Source organism: Macrotis lagotis, chromosome 3 (assembly GCF_037893015.1).
Source record: "Macrotis lagotis isolate mMagLag1 chromosome 3, bilby.v1.9.chrom.fasta, whole genome shotgun sequence".
NCBI lineage: Eukaryota > Metazoa > Chordata > Mammalia > Peramelemorphia > Peramelidae > Macrotis > Macrotis lagotis.
The window spans coordinates 245,867,887-245,881,658 of record NC_133660.1 but is presented as its reverse complement, the minus strand read 5'-3'; positions in this window follow the sequence as shown (position 1 = coordinate 245,881,658).

Genomic DNA, 13,772 nt, shown 5'->3' with positions numbered 1-13,772 from the left:
ACACAGCTAGGTAATTCCTAAGTGTCTGAGGCTGGATTTGAACTCAAGTACTCCTGACTCTAGAACTGGTGCTTTATCCACTGCACCACTTAGCTACCCCAAGAATACCTACTTTCAAACCCTGTCTCTAAAATATCCTAGTGGCAGAATACTGGACAAGTCACTTAATGACTTAATATCTTAGTATCCCCAGGAAAATATTTAATACTCCAAGTCACTGAAAATTTGCTTATCTATATTCTTGAAAGGAGTTTTCTTTTATTCTAAGGATTTACTCCACTGATAAAGTCATAGGTCTGCTATGCAAGGACTATTATCTTTAATTTAGGGGAAAAACCTGATATTTTATTCTCTGATCTTGCTATCTCTTATACTTTATGTTTCTTCCTTAGGGGTATGATTTCTCTCTCATCACATTCAATTTGGATCAATGTATACCATAGAAACAATGTAAAGACTAGCAAATTGCCTTCTGTGGGGGGGGGGGGGGGTGGGAGTAAGATTGGGAGAAAGATTGTGAAACTCAAAATAAATAAAATCTTTAAAAAATAAAAAAGCCATAGGTCTATGTAAGAGGAGGAGGAGAAGGATGAGAAAGGGTGAGAAGACTAGCAGCTATCATTTTTTACTCTGAATTTTCAGAGATCTTAGAACTAGAGGAGACTTCAAATTCCATCCTTACACATTTGAGGCAGGAGGGTGGGACAATCTAGATTCAAAAGGGTTCATGATTATAAGACTATAAATTTAGAGGTAAAAGAGACTTTAGAGGAACTGAGTTCAAGCTCCCTAATTTTACAGATGAGAAAACAGTCCCAAGAAGCTGCAATTTATCTAAGGTCATACAGCTTGTGTAGTTCTCAAAGACTTCTGATTCCAGAACCAGTATTCTTTCTACAACACCATATTTCCACCTCTACAATAGGACTAAATGCTAAACTAGAAGCAAAATAATTTCTAAGAAAACCACCCAACAGGAGCATGTAAAATGAAGAGAACAATTTTTAAAGAAGCAAGCTTTCCCTTTTATTCCCATATACCTACTACCTGTGGAGGTTAATGGGACTTATCTGCTCTTAATAAAAGGTAGATTGTTCTCTAGGCTCTGAAATGTTTCCTGTTGTGTTGACCTTCAATACCTTAATCTGAGCCTTTTGCAGATTCTCTTTCTACCTGCTTGTTACCACAGTTTCTAGAAAATATTTATGAAAATCAACTCATGTTCTTGTATTATTCCTTGAAACCTGTGTCAAAAAGACTTGGCAGCATTATCTGACAGAATCTGGAGTCTAAAAGGAGCAGACTCTTCATGTATATGACAAAGCAACTTGGGCAAGGACTTGATGAAATGGAGAAGGGACAACTTTCAAACGAATCCCATAACTTTTTAAGTTATCAGAAACCAGAAAATGAGAAAGTGAATACACTAATAATGTATACACTATCTCAAATATCTATATAGTTATTCCTTCCATATTAAGATTTTCACCATCAAGGTTTCAATATATCATGGGATGGAATAAAAATTATAAGGGAATTCTGAGGAAGCTAAAAGATGATGCATGAAGGTCAACAGACAATATAAAGACTATGTCCACATACTTTACCCAAATTTTATTATAAGTTACTGTAAACACCACATAGAAGAAAAAAACTAATGCAGACTTTTTCTCTGGTACAAAGAGAGGGTCAAAATATTTTATGTGTATTTTCCAGGTTGTGGGGGAATTGCCCCCCTAACAACCACAATTTAGAAGAGATGACTGTGGTACTTTATGGTTTTCAAAGCATTGCTTTATTTGATCCACTCAATTCTACAACCTAGACAAGAGAAACATTATTTCCATTTGGTAGATTAAGGAAAATAAGGTTCAGGAACTCTTCTGTTTATCTTTTAGAGTCATATAATACCTTAAAAGAATATTTCAGGCCTTATTGTACATTAATTCCCTTCCCACACAGTGTGATCCACCTCCTCCTAGGGCCTACCAAAGCCCTTGCTGGGATTTGAACTTTTCAAGAACTCTCCACTTTTCATCTGCAGCTCTGCTTGGTTTCCATTCCAAGGAACATCATGCTTGACCCAGGATAACCTGATTACCTGACACCCCCTCATCAAGCCGATGGCCTCTATTTTTACTCTTAACCACCTTTTTAAGTTCCTCAGTTTCCTCTCCCCTGTGATTGGAGGGCTAGAGGGTAAAGCATTAAAAACCTCCTAAAGTTTTACCCTTCTTATATGAGGAGATGAGTCCCTTCTCAAGGTCACATAGTTCATCTTAGGGGCAGATCAGTACTTTGCTGTGCTTCTCTATTTTATTTGTTCCTGAAACATAATGTAGCTAGGTTTGAGTAGACAAGCTGCCATATACTACCTACCAGTTCTTTCATAAGCAGTAACTTCCCAGTCATATAGGAATGACAGGAATGAGTCCAAAACATTAAAATTGTCCATGTACTTAAATGTTTCATGAGCTTCACTATGAAAATAATACAATTTAATAGCTTCACAAATATTATTTCATTTGATCCTCATAATAATGCTGAGAAGTAGGTGCTATTATCTCCATTTTACAGATGAGAAAAATGAGATTAAAAAAATGTCACAGTCAAGCAACTACAACATATCTAAAGTCACATTAAAATACAGATCTTCTTAATTCTAGCCAGTCTATCCACTGTGCCATCTTGCTGCATCACTCGGCATGTTGAATGTCAAGAAAATATATTGCTTTCTAAAACCTACTTGAAATTGAAAATGAAAATGGTCTTCTAGTCCCTAAAGGAATAGGAAAATTAATCTCTTCTTCATCAGTTTTAACTATATCATTTGATGACTGTCAGGATTAGAAATACATATAAAACCAATTTTCCATATTGGACTCAGTTTCAAAATCAACCAATGCATTATTCTTTATGTGAGTTAGATTTATACTACAGTAATTTTTATCCCAAAATGTAAAAATATGATAGAAGCCCATTCCATTGGTCATCTGACAAGTCCAACCTTTCTGAGTGCATAGAATAAACCAGTTATGAAGTCTTTCCAATAAGGTGGCAAACATATAATAAACTGATTCTGATTCAGTGTTAGATCCAGAAAAAAATTCCATTCCACCAAAATCTGTCCCAGATGAGGGAGCTTGGATTCTGCTATGCTGCTGAGACTAAGAAAACCACGGATTGGACCCTAAATGGATTTTTCTTTATACATTCATTCTTGTTTAGATATAATGAGGAAAATGTCAATAGAAATTCAAGATAGGCATTCCAGCAAATTCCCTCACAATCTCTTTTCAAAAGAAAAACTGTTAGAATAAGACACTGTCATCAGATTTTGATAGGCTGTTTTTATCACTTTGACTGCAATACAGGCAGTTAAGCTTCCAGTTCACAGAAATAAAGAAAAAAATCTGTTTTCTGAGTTCATTGTGGGGAATGGATTGCCAATGAAAGTGATCATTCCCCCTGTTTCTTCTTGGCTATTTCAACTATGCCCTTCTCAAAAAAACAAACCCCCAAAACTCAGAAAACCAAAAATAGAAACAAAACAAAAATCTCCCATTATCATATATTAAAAAAAAATAAAGTTTCCATAGTCTTTGGTCAAATTTTTGTACTATCTTCCCCCACCCCTAACAATCAAAGCAAAGTTGGAGAAAGTTTTCAACTTTTAATTATAATGGTTAGGTTTTAGTTTTGGAACAGGTCGCCTAAAATTAGCTAGTGGTTAGATAATGGGAGTTGAATTAAATAAATAAACAGAATTCTATGGATCTCAGAGTACATAGTTAATGAAGATAATCTGAGGTTGAGAAAATCATTCTGAAGTTTGAGTAACCACTAATAGGATTAATACTGGAGCAGTCAGAGCTATCCAGGACCAGGGATTTGGGTTCAAGTATGCTCTATGAAGAATTCTGTATTGATGAAATAGTCATCATGAACTGGAATTGACACTGCTCCCCATTCCAATTTATTTCAAGCTCAAAAAATTGACTTATCCTAATATTGTAAGGCCTATGGTCTTTAGAGACCACTTCTTTGAAAATGAATTTCAGTAAAAAGAATATATTACCACAATCATGATGGTAGGGAAACTGACCCATAAGAAGCAAAGAAACAACTGTTTCAAAGGAACCTGACAGGGGCATCAGCCATTCAAATCTCCCCTTTCTCTTCTACCCCATATCCTCTTTAATTAGCAGTAAAAAAAGACCATGTGAAGCAGAATGACCTTGTCTTCTGGGTTGGTGATATTAAGTTGACTCTCACGAAATAGAGCTGACTATTGTAAAGATGAAAAGCCAGACATTCAGGTAAGACATTTATGTGGTAAAACAATGCAGCTCTAGAGATTCAGTTTAGTTGGATGGCTATTCCTACATAGAGGCATTTGAGGTCCTTTCTATGTTTCGAGGAAGAGACTCGTGTGGTAGAATGTACTGTAAGCCACAGGAGTTCTTAAACAGCATACATTAAGGAAATTGAGTAGTTTTGATGCTGAATCACATGGTCAGTGATGGTGGCAGCCTTAATGATGCCTTCTTAGGTATTGTTTCTTTACAAGGACAGAAGACTGAAATCAAAACAAAAAAAGAATGTGAAATATCTTTCAGAAAATTATCAGGGAAAACTTTCCCAATACATTAGATCAAGAAGAGAAAATAGTCTTCAAAGGAATACACAGACCACCTCTAGTAAGAGACCCCAGGTTAAAAACTCCAAGAACTACCATAGCCAAATACTAGAATTCTCAAATAAAGGAGAAAATACTACAAACAGTCAAAAAGGAAGCAATTCAAATATAAAGGAAGAGCAATCAGAATTACACAGGACTTATCAGATTCAACATTAAAGGATAAGATGGCTTGGAATATGATATTTCAGAGAATAAAGGACCTTGGATTACAAGCAAGAATTCACTACCCTGCAAAATTCAGCATATTCTGTCAGGGGAAAAGATGGATGTTCATTGAATAAAGAATTTCCAAAACTTTCTGATAAAAAGACCAGAAATGAACTGAAAATGTGGTCTTCAAATATAAGACTGAAGAGATGCATGAAAAGGTGAAGGGGTGGGGGGAGTTGGTTAACAACATTAAATTGTATATAGTCCTACAAGGGAAAAATAATATTTGTAACTCTTGAGAATTGTTTTTTTTCTCTTAGGGTAGTTAAAGTGTTGAATATAGTTGAAGTGATTATACTTGGAAAATATGATCAATCCTTGTCTTTCATTATTGAAGAACAAAATGGTATCATTTTGTTTGGGACAAGTTATAGCACTTCCTACGATGGTGGATCAGACCAATATGAGCTCAAAATGCTTTACCCCAGATCTGACACAGATAGTTCAGGCAAACACTCATAATTATCATGTTTTCTTTGAGCTACTTTAATTCTGCTTTGCTCATAAAACTCAGGACTTTCTCTGATGAGGGCATCCTATGCTGGATGGTCCTATACCAGTGTCTCCATGCTTTACAAACAATTCTAAAGAAATTAAGAAGTACCTTCATGGTGTACCAGGACTCAGAAAACTTAGAGACTTCTTACATAATTAAATCAGAAGTGACTTTAATTTACTAGAGGTTTATAGTACAGTAAGGGCAGAGGGTGAGCACATACTTAGAAGGGTTGGACATAGGAAATGACCTTGTCTCAATCCATACTTAATTTAATGAAAGTTTAGTGCCATGACTGTGGTGCAAAAGGGACAGTGGTAGAGATTATACTTGATACTTTGGTCAGGAAGGGCTGTAGGGCTATGGTTGGAGTACTATGGAGACTGAGGGAAAGAGTACATTTAGAAGGACTAAATATGAAAACGTAATGAGACTGCTTTTGCTTTAAACTTTGGCTCCAATTGGAGGGAGTATGTTGGGTGGGGTATGGGGGCTGTATAAATGATTCATGAAATTATTTGACTTTGTATGTTGCTTTGGTTCTTGGGGATTGTCTGTCCATGGAGGGTATTTGAAAAGAGGGTAATGTATAATGTGATTAAAATTTGATATGATTCATGACTCTTGAGAAATGTTTCTAATGAGACAGAAGAGGGAAAGATACTAAGGGACTATGAGGCAATGATACATATTAATAAAGCAATCAATCAATCAACCTTTGAGAATAGCAATTCTATCAGATCAGATAAAAGTATATTTTGAAAAAGGGGCTATAACTACAAGACAGGATTAAAATAATAAAAGTATAAAAAGGACTATGCAAAAGAGAAACCTAGGCATTAGTGGACAAATACCAGATGAAGAGACACAAAGACTATTATAATAGAGGGAAAGAATGGAGGGTGTGAACATTGAGTAAATACTACTCAATAGATTTGACCCAGAGAGGGAATAATTTACATCCCCAATTGGGCTTAAAAATCTATCCTTCCTTATAGGATAGGCAGAGTTGGGGTGGAGGGGGGAGAATAGGAAGGAAAATAAAAGGGAAGAAGGGAAGGTGAAGGTAAAAGTGAAAGTAAACTTAAAGTTACTATTTAAAAGAAAAATTAAAGGGGAAAATGAGCAAAAACATTGGTGAGGAATAAGAGGAAAGTTAAGAGAAAATTACAAATGGGGAAAAATAGCATGGACATAAATATAGAATTAGTTATCTTAACTGTAAATATAAATGAGATGAACTCTCCCATAAAATGGATTCACATAATACAATGGATTAAAAATGAGAATTCTACAATATATTTTTTATAAGAAACATGTTTGAAGCAGAGACATACAAAGAGAGAAAAGGGAAACTGGAGCAAAATATTATGCTTCACTAGAAGTAAAAAAATCAGAGGAAGTGATCCTGAGCTCAGATAAAGTAAAACAAAAATACATCTCATTAAAAAGGGTTAAGGAAGGAAACCACATCTACTTTAAAGGCATCATAGGCAATTCAGTTATATCTTGATTAAACATATATGCACTTAGTAGTATAGCATCCAAATTCTTAGAGGAGACATTGAATGAATTACAAGGAGACATAGACAACAAAACTATACTAGTGTGGGACCTCAACCTCCCTCTGTCATAATTAGAAAAATCTATCCACAAAATAAACAAGAAGGAGGTAAAGAAGGTGAATAAAATTCTAGAAAACTTAGATATGATAGACCTCTTATAGAAAACTGAATGTGGATAGAAAAGAATGTATCTTTTTCTCTGCGGTACATAGCACCCATACCAAAACTGACCATGTACTAGGGCATAAAAAACCATACAATCAAATGCAGAAAGGCAGAAATAATAAATGCATACTTTTTAGAACATGATGCAATAAAAATTACATATAATAAATGGCCATGTAAAGATAAACCAAAAATTAATCAGAAACTAGGTAATTTTAAAGACTGAGTGTATCAAACAGTAAATCATAGAAATAGTCAATCATTTCATCCAAGAAAATGGTAAAAATAAACATCATACCAAAATTATAGGATACAGCCAAAGCAGTTTTTAGGAGAAATTTTATATCTCTAAATGCTTATATGAATAAAATAGAGAGAGAGGAAATCAATGAATTCAGTATGCAAACAAAAAAGCTAGAAAAAGAACAATTTAAAGATTCCAAATTAAATACTAAATTAAAAATTCTGAAAATCAAAGAAGAGATTGATAAAAATGAAAGCAAGAAAACCATTGATTTAATAAAATAGAGTTGGTTTCATGATAAAAACAATAAAATAGATAAAAACTATAGTTAATCTGATTTTTTTTTAAAAAAGAAAGAATACCAAATTACCAGTATCAAAAATTGAAAGGATGAATTTACCACCAATTGAGAAGGAAATTAAAAAGGTGATTTGGAGCTATTTTGTCCAATTATATGCCAAGAAATTTGATAACCTGAGTGAAATGGATGAATATTCACATAAATATGAACTACCCAGATTAACAGAAAAGGAAATAAAATACTTAAATAGCCCCATTTCATAAAAATAAATTGAAGAAACCATTCATAACAGGTTCCCTAAGAAGTTTCCATGTCTAGCTAGATTTACAAGTGAATTCTATCAAACCTATAATATATGTAACAACTCATTCCAGTTCTACATAAACTATTTTTAAAAACAGGAGGAGTTCTGCCCAATTCCTTTTATGACACAAGATGTTGCTGATGCCTAATCAGAAAAAAGTCAAAATAGACAAAGAAAATAATAGACCAATCTACCTAATATTGATACAAATATCATAAATAAAACTTTAACATTGAAATTATAATAAATTATTACTAGTATAATACACCACAATCAGGTAGATTTCTTAGGAAAATGCTCATCATATTTAAATAACAAAACCAGAAAAGAAATCATATGATTATCTCAATAGATGCTGAAAAAGTCATTCCTGTTTAAAAACATTAGGGAGTATGGGAATAAGAGGAGTTTTTTTCCAAAAATATGGGAATAAGTGGAGTTTTTCTAGAAATAATAAGCAGTATCTATCTAAAACCATCAGAAAATATTATCTGTAATGGTAATAAACTAAGAGTATTTCCATTAAGATGAGGGATTAAACAAGGATGCCCATTATCATCATTACTATTCAATACAGCATTAGAAATGTTAGCATTAGCAATAAGAGAAGAAAAAGAAATTGAAAGACTTAAAATGACTGAGGAAGCAAAACTTTCACTCTTAGCAGATGACATGGTGGTATACACAGAGAATCCTAGAAAATTATCTAAGAAACTATTCAAAATAATTAACAACTTCCACAATATAACAGGATATAAAATAAACCCACATAAATTATAAACATTTCTAAGTAAGAACAACAAAGCCCAAGAACAAGAGCTAGAAAAGAGAAATTCCATTTAAAGTAACTGAAGACAACAAAATATTTAGGAATCTACCTCCAATACAATCTCCAAAATTAACTGAACAGAATTACAAAACACTTTTCACACAAATAAAGTCAGATTTAAACAGTTAGAGAAAGTCAAATGCTCATGGTTAGGTCGAGCTAATATAATAAAAATGACAATTTTAACCAAATTAAATTGCTTATTTAGTGTCAAACCAATCCAACTACCAAACATCTATTTTACTGAGCTAGAAAAAAATAGTAACAAAATTCATCTGGAACAACAAAAGGCCAAGAATATTAAGGGAATTGATGAAAAAAAATTTAAAGGAAGATAACCTAGATATACCAGTTGTAAAACTAGACTCTAAAGAAGCAGTTATCAAAACTACCTGGTAGGGGCAGTTAGGTGGCACTGTGGATAGAGTACCAGCCAAGTCACTTTACCCCATTGTCTTGTCAAAAACGAAACAATAAACAACCAAACAAACAAATAAATAAATAAAAACACTGCCTGGTTAAGAAATAGAATAATAAACCAGAGGACTGGGATAGGTTAAAAAGGAAAAAGTAGTAAATGACTATAGTGATCTGTTGTTTGATAAACCCAAAGACATTAGTTTCTGAAATAGGAACTCATTGTTTGACAATTGTTGGGAAAACTGGAAAATAGTATGGCAAAAACTAGGCACAGACTCAAATTTCACATCCTAAACTAAAATAATATCAAAATGGATATAGGATTTAGACATGAAGAGTGATACTGTAGACCAATTAATAGGTCAAGAAATACTATATCAGATACAAGAAAGTGGGGAAATTTATGACTAAGCAAGACAAAGAGTAAAATATAAATTGCAAAATTGATGTTTTTGACAAATTAAAAAAGATTTTGTACAAATAAAATCAATGCTGTCGAGATTAAAAGAAAAACTAAGCTAAGAAAGAATTTTCATAAGCTAGGGGTTCAAATATGGGTCTCATTTCTAAAATAAAGAGAATTGAATCAAATTTATAAAGTTACAAGTCATTTCTCAATTGATAAATAGTTAAAGGAGCACACAGTTTTCAAATGAACAAATTAAAGCTATATATAATCATATGATAAAATGCTCCAAATCTGTCCTGATTAGAGAAATGCATATTAAAACAACTGTGAGGTACTACCTCACACCTATCAGATTGGTTAAGATGACAAAAAGGGAAAACAATCAATGTTACAAAGGTTTTGGGAGGATTAGGACATTAATGCATCGTTGGTAGAGTTGTGAACCGATCCAGCCATTCTGGAAAGCAGTATGGAACTTTGCCCAAAGAGTAATAAAACTGATCTAACCCTTTGACCCAGTAATACAAATACTAGGCTTAAATTCAGAAGAAATCATATAAATGGGAAAAAACCCATATGTTCCAAAATATAGCAGATCTTTTCGTAGTGATGAAGAGCTGGAAACTGAGGAGATGCCTATTAATTAAGGAATGACTGAACAAGTTATAGTATATGAATGTTATAGAGTACTATTGTTCTATAAACAACCATGAATGGTTGGACTCTAGAGAAGCAAGGAAAGAATTACAGGAACTTATACTGAGCAAAGGAAGCCAAACCTAGAGAACATTGCATATTTTAACAACATTGTGAGGTGATCAAAGTTGATGGATGCAGCTTCCCACAGAAGTTCAGAAAGCTAGAAAACCCTAGGAGTGTGTCTATGGACTATGCCATCTACATCTAGACAAAGAAAACAGAACAAAAAAAAAAAACTACAGAATCTGAATGAATATTATGTTCGCCTTTAAAAAATCTCTTATGTTTTTTCCTTCCTATCCCATGGTTGTCTCTCTTTACCTTAGCAAAAATTCCTCATACAAAAAAATGACTAATATGTAAATATTTTAAACACAAATATTCATATATAATGTTCACTGCTGAGGGGAAGGGGATGAAAAGTGAAAGTGGAAGAAAATTCTGTAACATAAATATGCATATGGATAAATGTTGAACAAACTTGTAATTGGAAAAATAAAATATCAATAATTTTTTTAAATTAAGATTTCCAAAGTACTTAACATATGTATTATCCCTTGATCCTAGCAACTTCAGAAAATGTTATTTTTATACCCATTTTACAATTGAAGTAAAAAGCTGAATGAGGTTTAAACTTGCTTGACGTCACATAGCTGGTATGTATCTGAGGCAGGTTTCCATCTCAGGTCTTTCTGCCTCCAAGTCTAGTCGTCTATCTATTTTGCTAATGAAAAGACAGATAGCTAGGGACGTTTCTTCTACCTCTACAAGAGGTCACTAAGAGGACCAGATCAGGTCAACCAACCAAGTGAGTGGTGGTGTGACTTGCACAATTATATTTATTATAGTGAGGGTTTGACTGTACAAGGAAGCTTCTCACTTGCCTTTACCAGAACTATTCTGCCTCATGGCCTCAGTTTATTGATCTTTAAATAAGTATATTTCATTAGATGATCTCTAAATTTTCTTTGATTTCTGTAAACATGATCCTATGATTTCTCCTATTATGCATCCATAGCCCCTTCTTAAGAGGCAATTGACCAGATTATAAAATAAAGTAAAAACATTTGCTTCAAATCTTGCTCAACCATATATAGAACTTGGTTTCCTTTTTTGTAAAATAATGGAGTTTATATAGATGACCTCTAAAGTCTCCTCCAGCTCTAAAATATTCCAGTTTCAGGAAAATCTATGAATTCCATCAGAATAACAACTTATCTGAGTACCACCTTTAACATAAAGAATCATTTTAATACTCCTTTCACTTAAGGGTAATTTCTTTATTCTTAGAAGAGAATCTATTGTCTACATTATGATTCTCATTCACAAAATTTATAAATTTATAAAAATGTTTCAATTTTACTTTGTCTTTCTGTGTCTGTCTCTCTCTCTATCATTTTGTGCATCTTATATCTTGTATGGATAATTCAAATGAATAATGAGTCAAGTGCAAAAATGTATAGGAGGAAAATGGGCAAGAATATCAAGATTTTTTAATGATCCTCCAAACTACTCCATGAAACACAGATGCATAATATTAAAAAATAGTATTCTTTAACTTCAGTTTTATCAATGGAAGATAAGAAAAAATGAGTCATGGATGAACTAAAAATAAATATTACCCAAAGCTAATGGAAAGGTATGAAATGGGTACTAATAGGTATCAAACCATTACAGACAGGGAATTACAAAAGAAAAGAAAAGTAATGATATCAACTAAGGAATATATGGGTGAAAAGAAGTTTGGATTTTTTTTATATACTAAGAAAAAGGATAGCCTGTGGAAAGTCCTCACTCTATTGAATGAATCTCTTATGGAGTGCTTATAGAGTACATATGGAGAGATATGTTCAAGATCTGCACAGGATGGGCCAGTAATGACAGGTTGCATCTGTCTCTCTCAGTAGAAGATACAATATAGTAATGAGCTCATGGATCCATTGGAAAATATTTTTCTTTTCTTTATTGAATTTGAACTTGACCCTTCAAATTGTGAACTGTTCATTCAGCTGAGTTATCTGAGGACACTTCACAATTCATTTTGCTCCCTCAATGTAGACTACTCCATCCAGAAATGTCAGGGACATGGTTCTTCTCTTATTCAAATAGGACTTGCTTTACCATTTGCTTCACAGAGCTGCCATTCTCTCTAGATGTGATAATACATTTTTTTATTCTTTTTAAGCCTCGGCCTGATAAAGTACGATGGAAGATACACTTGTAACAAATAATTAAAAAGCCTTTTTAAAAGAAAGGGAATAGAAAGAGAGAAGCTTGTAAACTGAGAGTCTTACAATAAACACAAGATGTTTTCCTAACCTTAAATGTCTGCCTACAATAAGCTTGATGGTTTGATAAATACTTTAATAGAAAACATTCATGGTGTGAAAAATATTATTCCCTTGGCTGGGGGTGGAGGGGAAGTGGAAAAAAGATGATGTTCACTGTTCTTAGGAAGAGCTGACAACATATTAATAGGATGGTTTTGTCACTTACCAAAAAAAGGTTCCATAAAAAAATACACAGATGGCATCTACAGCCACTGCTTAGCAAATGTATATTTAAAAAAAAATATTTGAGAACTGGATCTATGGGAAGTCCAAAGAATCAAAAGCATCTCAGAACAGATTTCAAAAAGATAGCAATAATGGACAGTAAGTTTATGCACACAGATGTGTTCACACTTGCACATGCACACATACACAAGAACATTCACATCAGAGAAAATGCATTATTTATTTAACAAAGAGCTACCTCAGACCTTTAATGCAAAATAAACCAAATCAAGACTCACTCCAGGTTTTTTTCTGACCATGAACCCATTTCTTTAACTTTATGATGGTCAGGAGAATGGAGACTGAAATGACTCATAAAGATAGCTGTCTTCAGACTCCAATCATCTGAGTCAGTCCTAGTCACAGTACTATTTTATTCTAAACTGGTCTAGTAACTATTCTCTCCATTTAGCATTAGGTAAGTGTTCACATGGAGGTCAGAAGAAATGATCCAAAGACCCTCTCAAGGTCACTGAAGAACTGTAATATCAGTTGTGAGATATGGGAGATACTGACAACTAAATCAAAGTAGCACAAAGGAATTGTGAGATATACAAATCTAGAGATGTCTCCATGCCAAATGTTCAAACAGACTATTTGTGCTGACTTGTTTTGGACTGAACAGTCCAATACACAGTCAGATACCTTGACCCCAATATAGCAATGTCATTGGTCTTCATTGGTCCTCTTTCAATTGGAAGCATGAATAACAATGGCAACTGGCTAGCTGTCCCAAGATGTCTGGGATGAACTCTCTCCCCATCCCCAACTCCTGGAATCCCTAGTTTAATTCAAGGGTCTGTTCATGTGCTATCTTCTCCTGAAAGTCTGTCCTGATTTCTCAAGTTGTTAATACTCCTTTCCTGTTCAAAT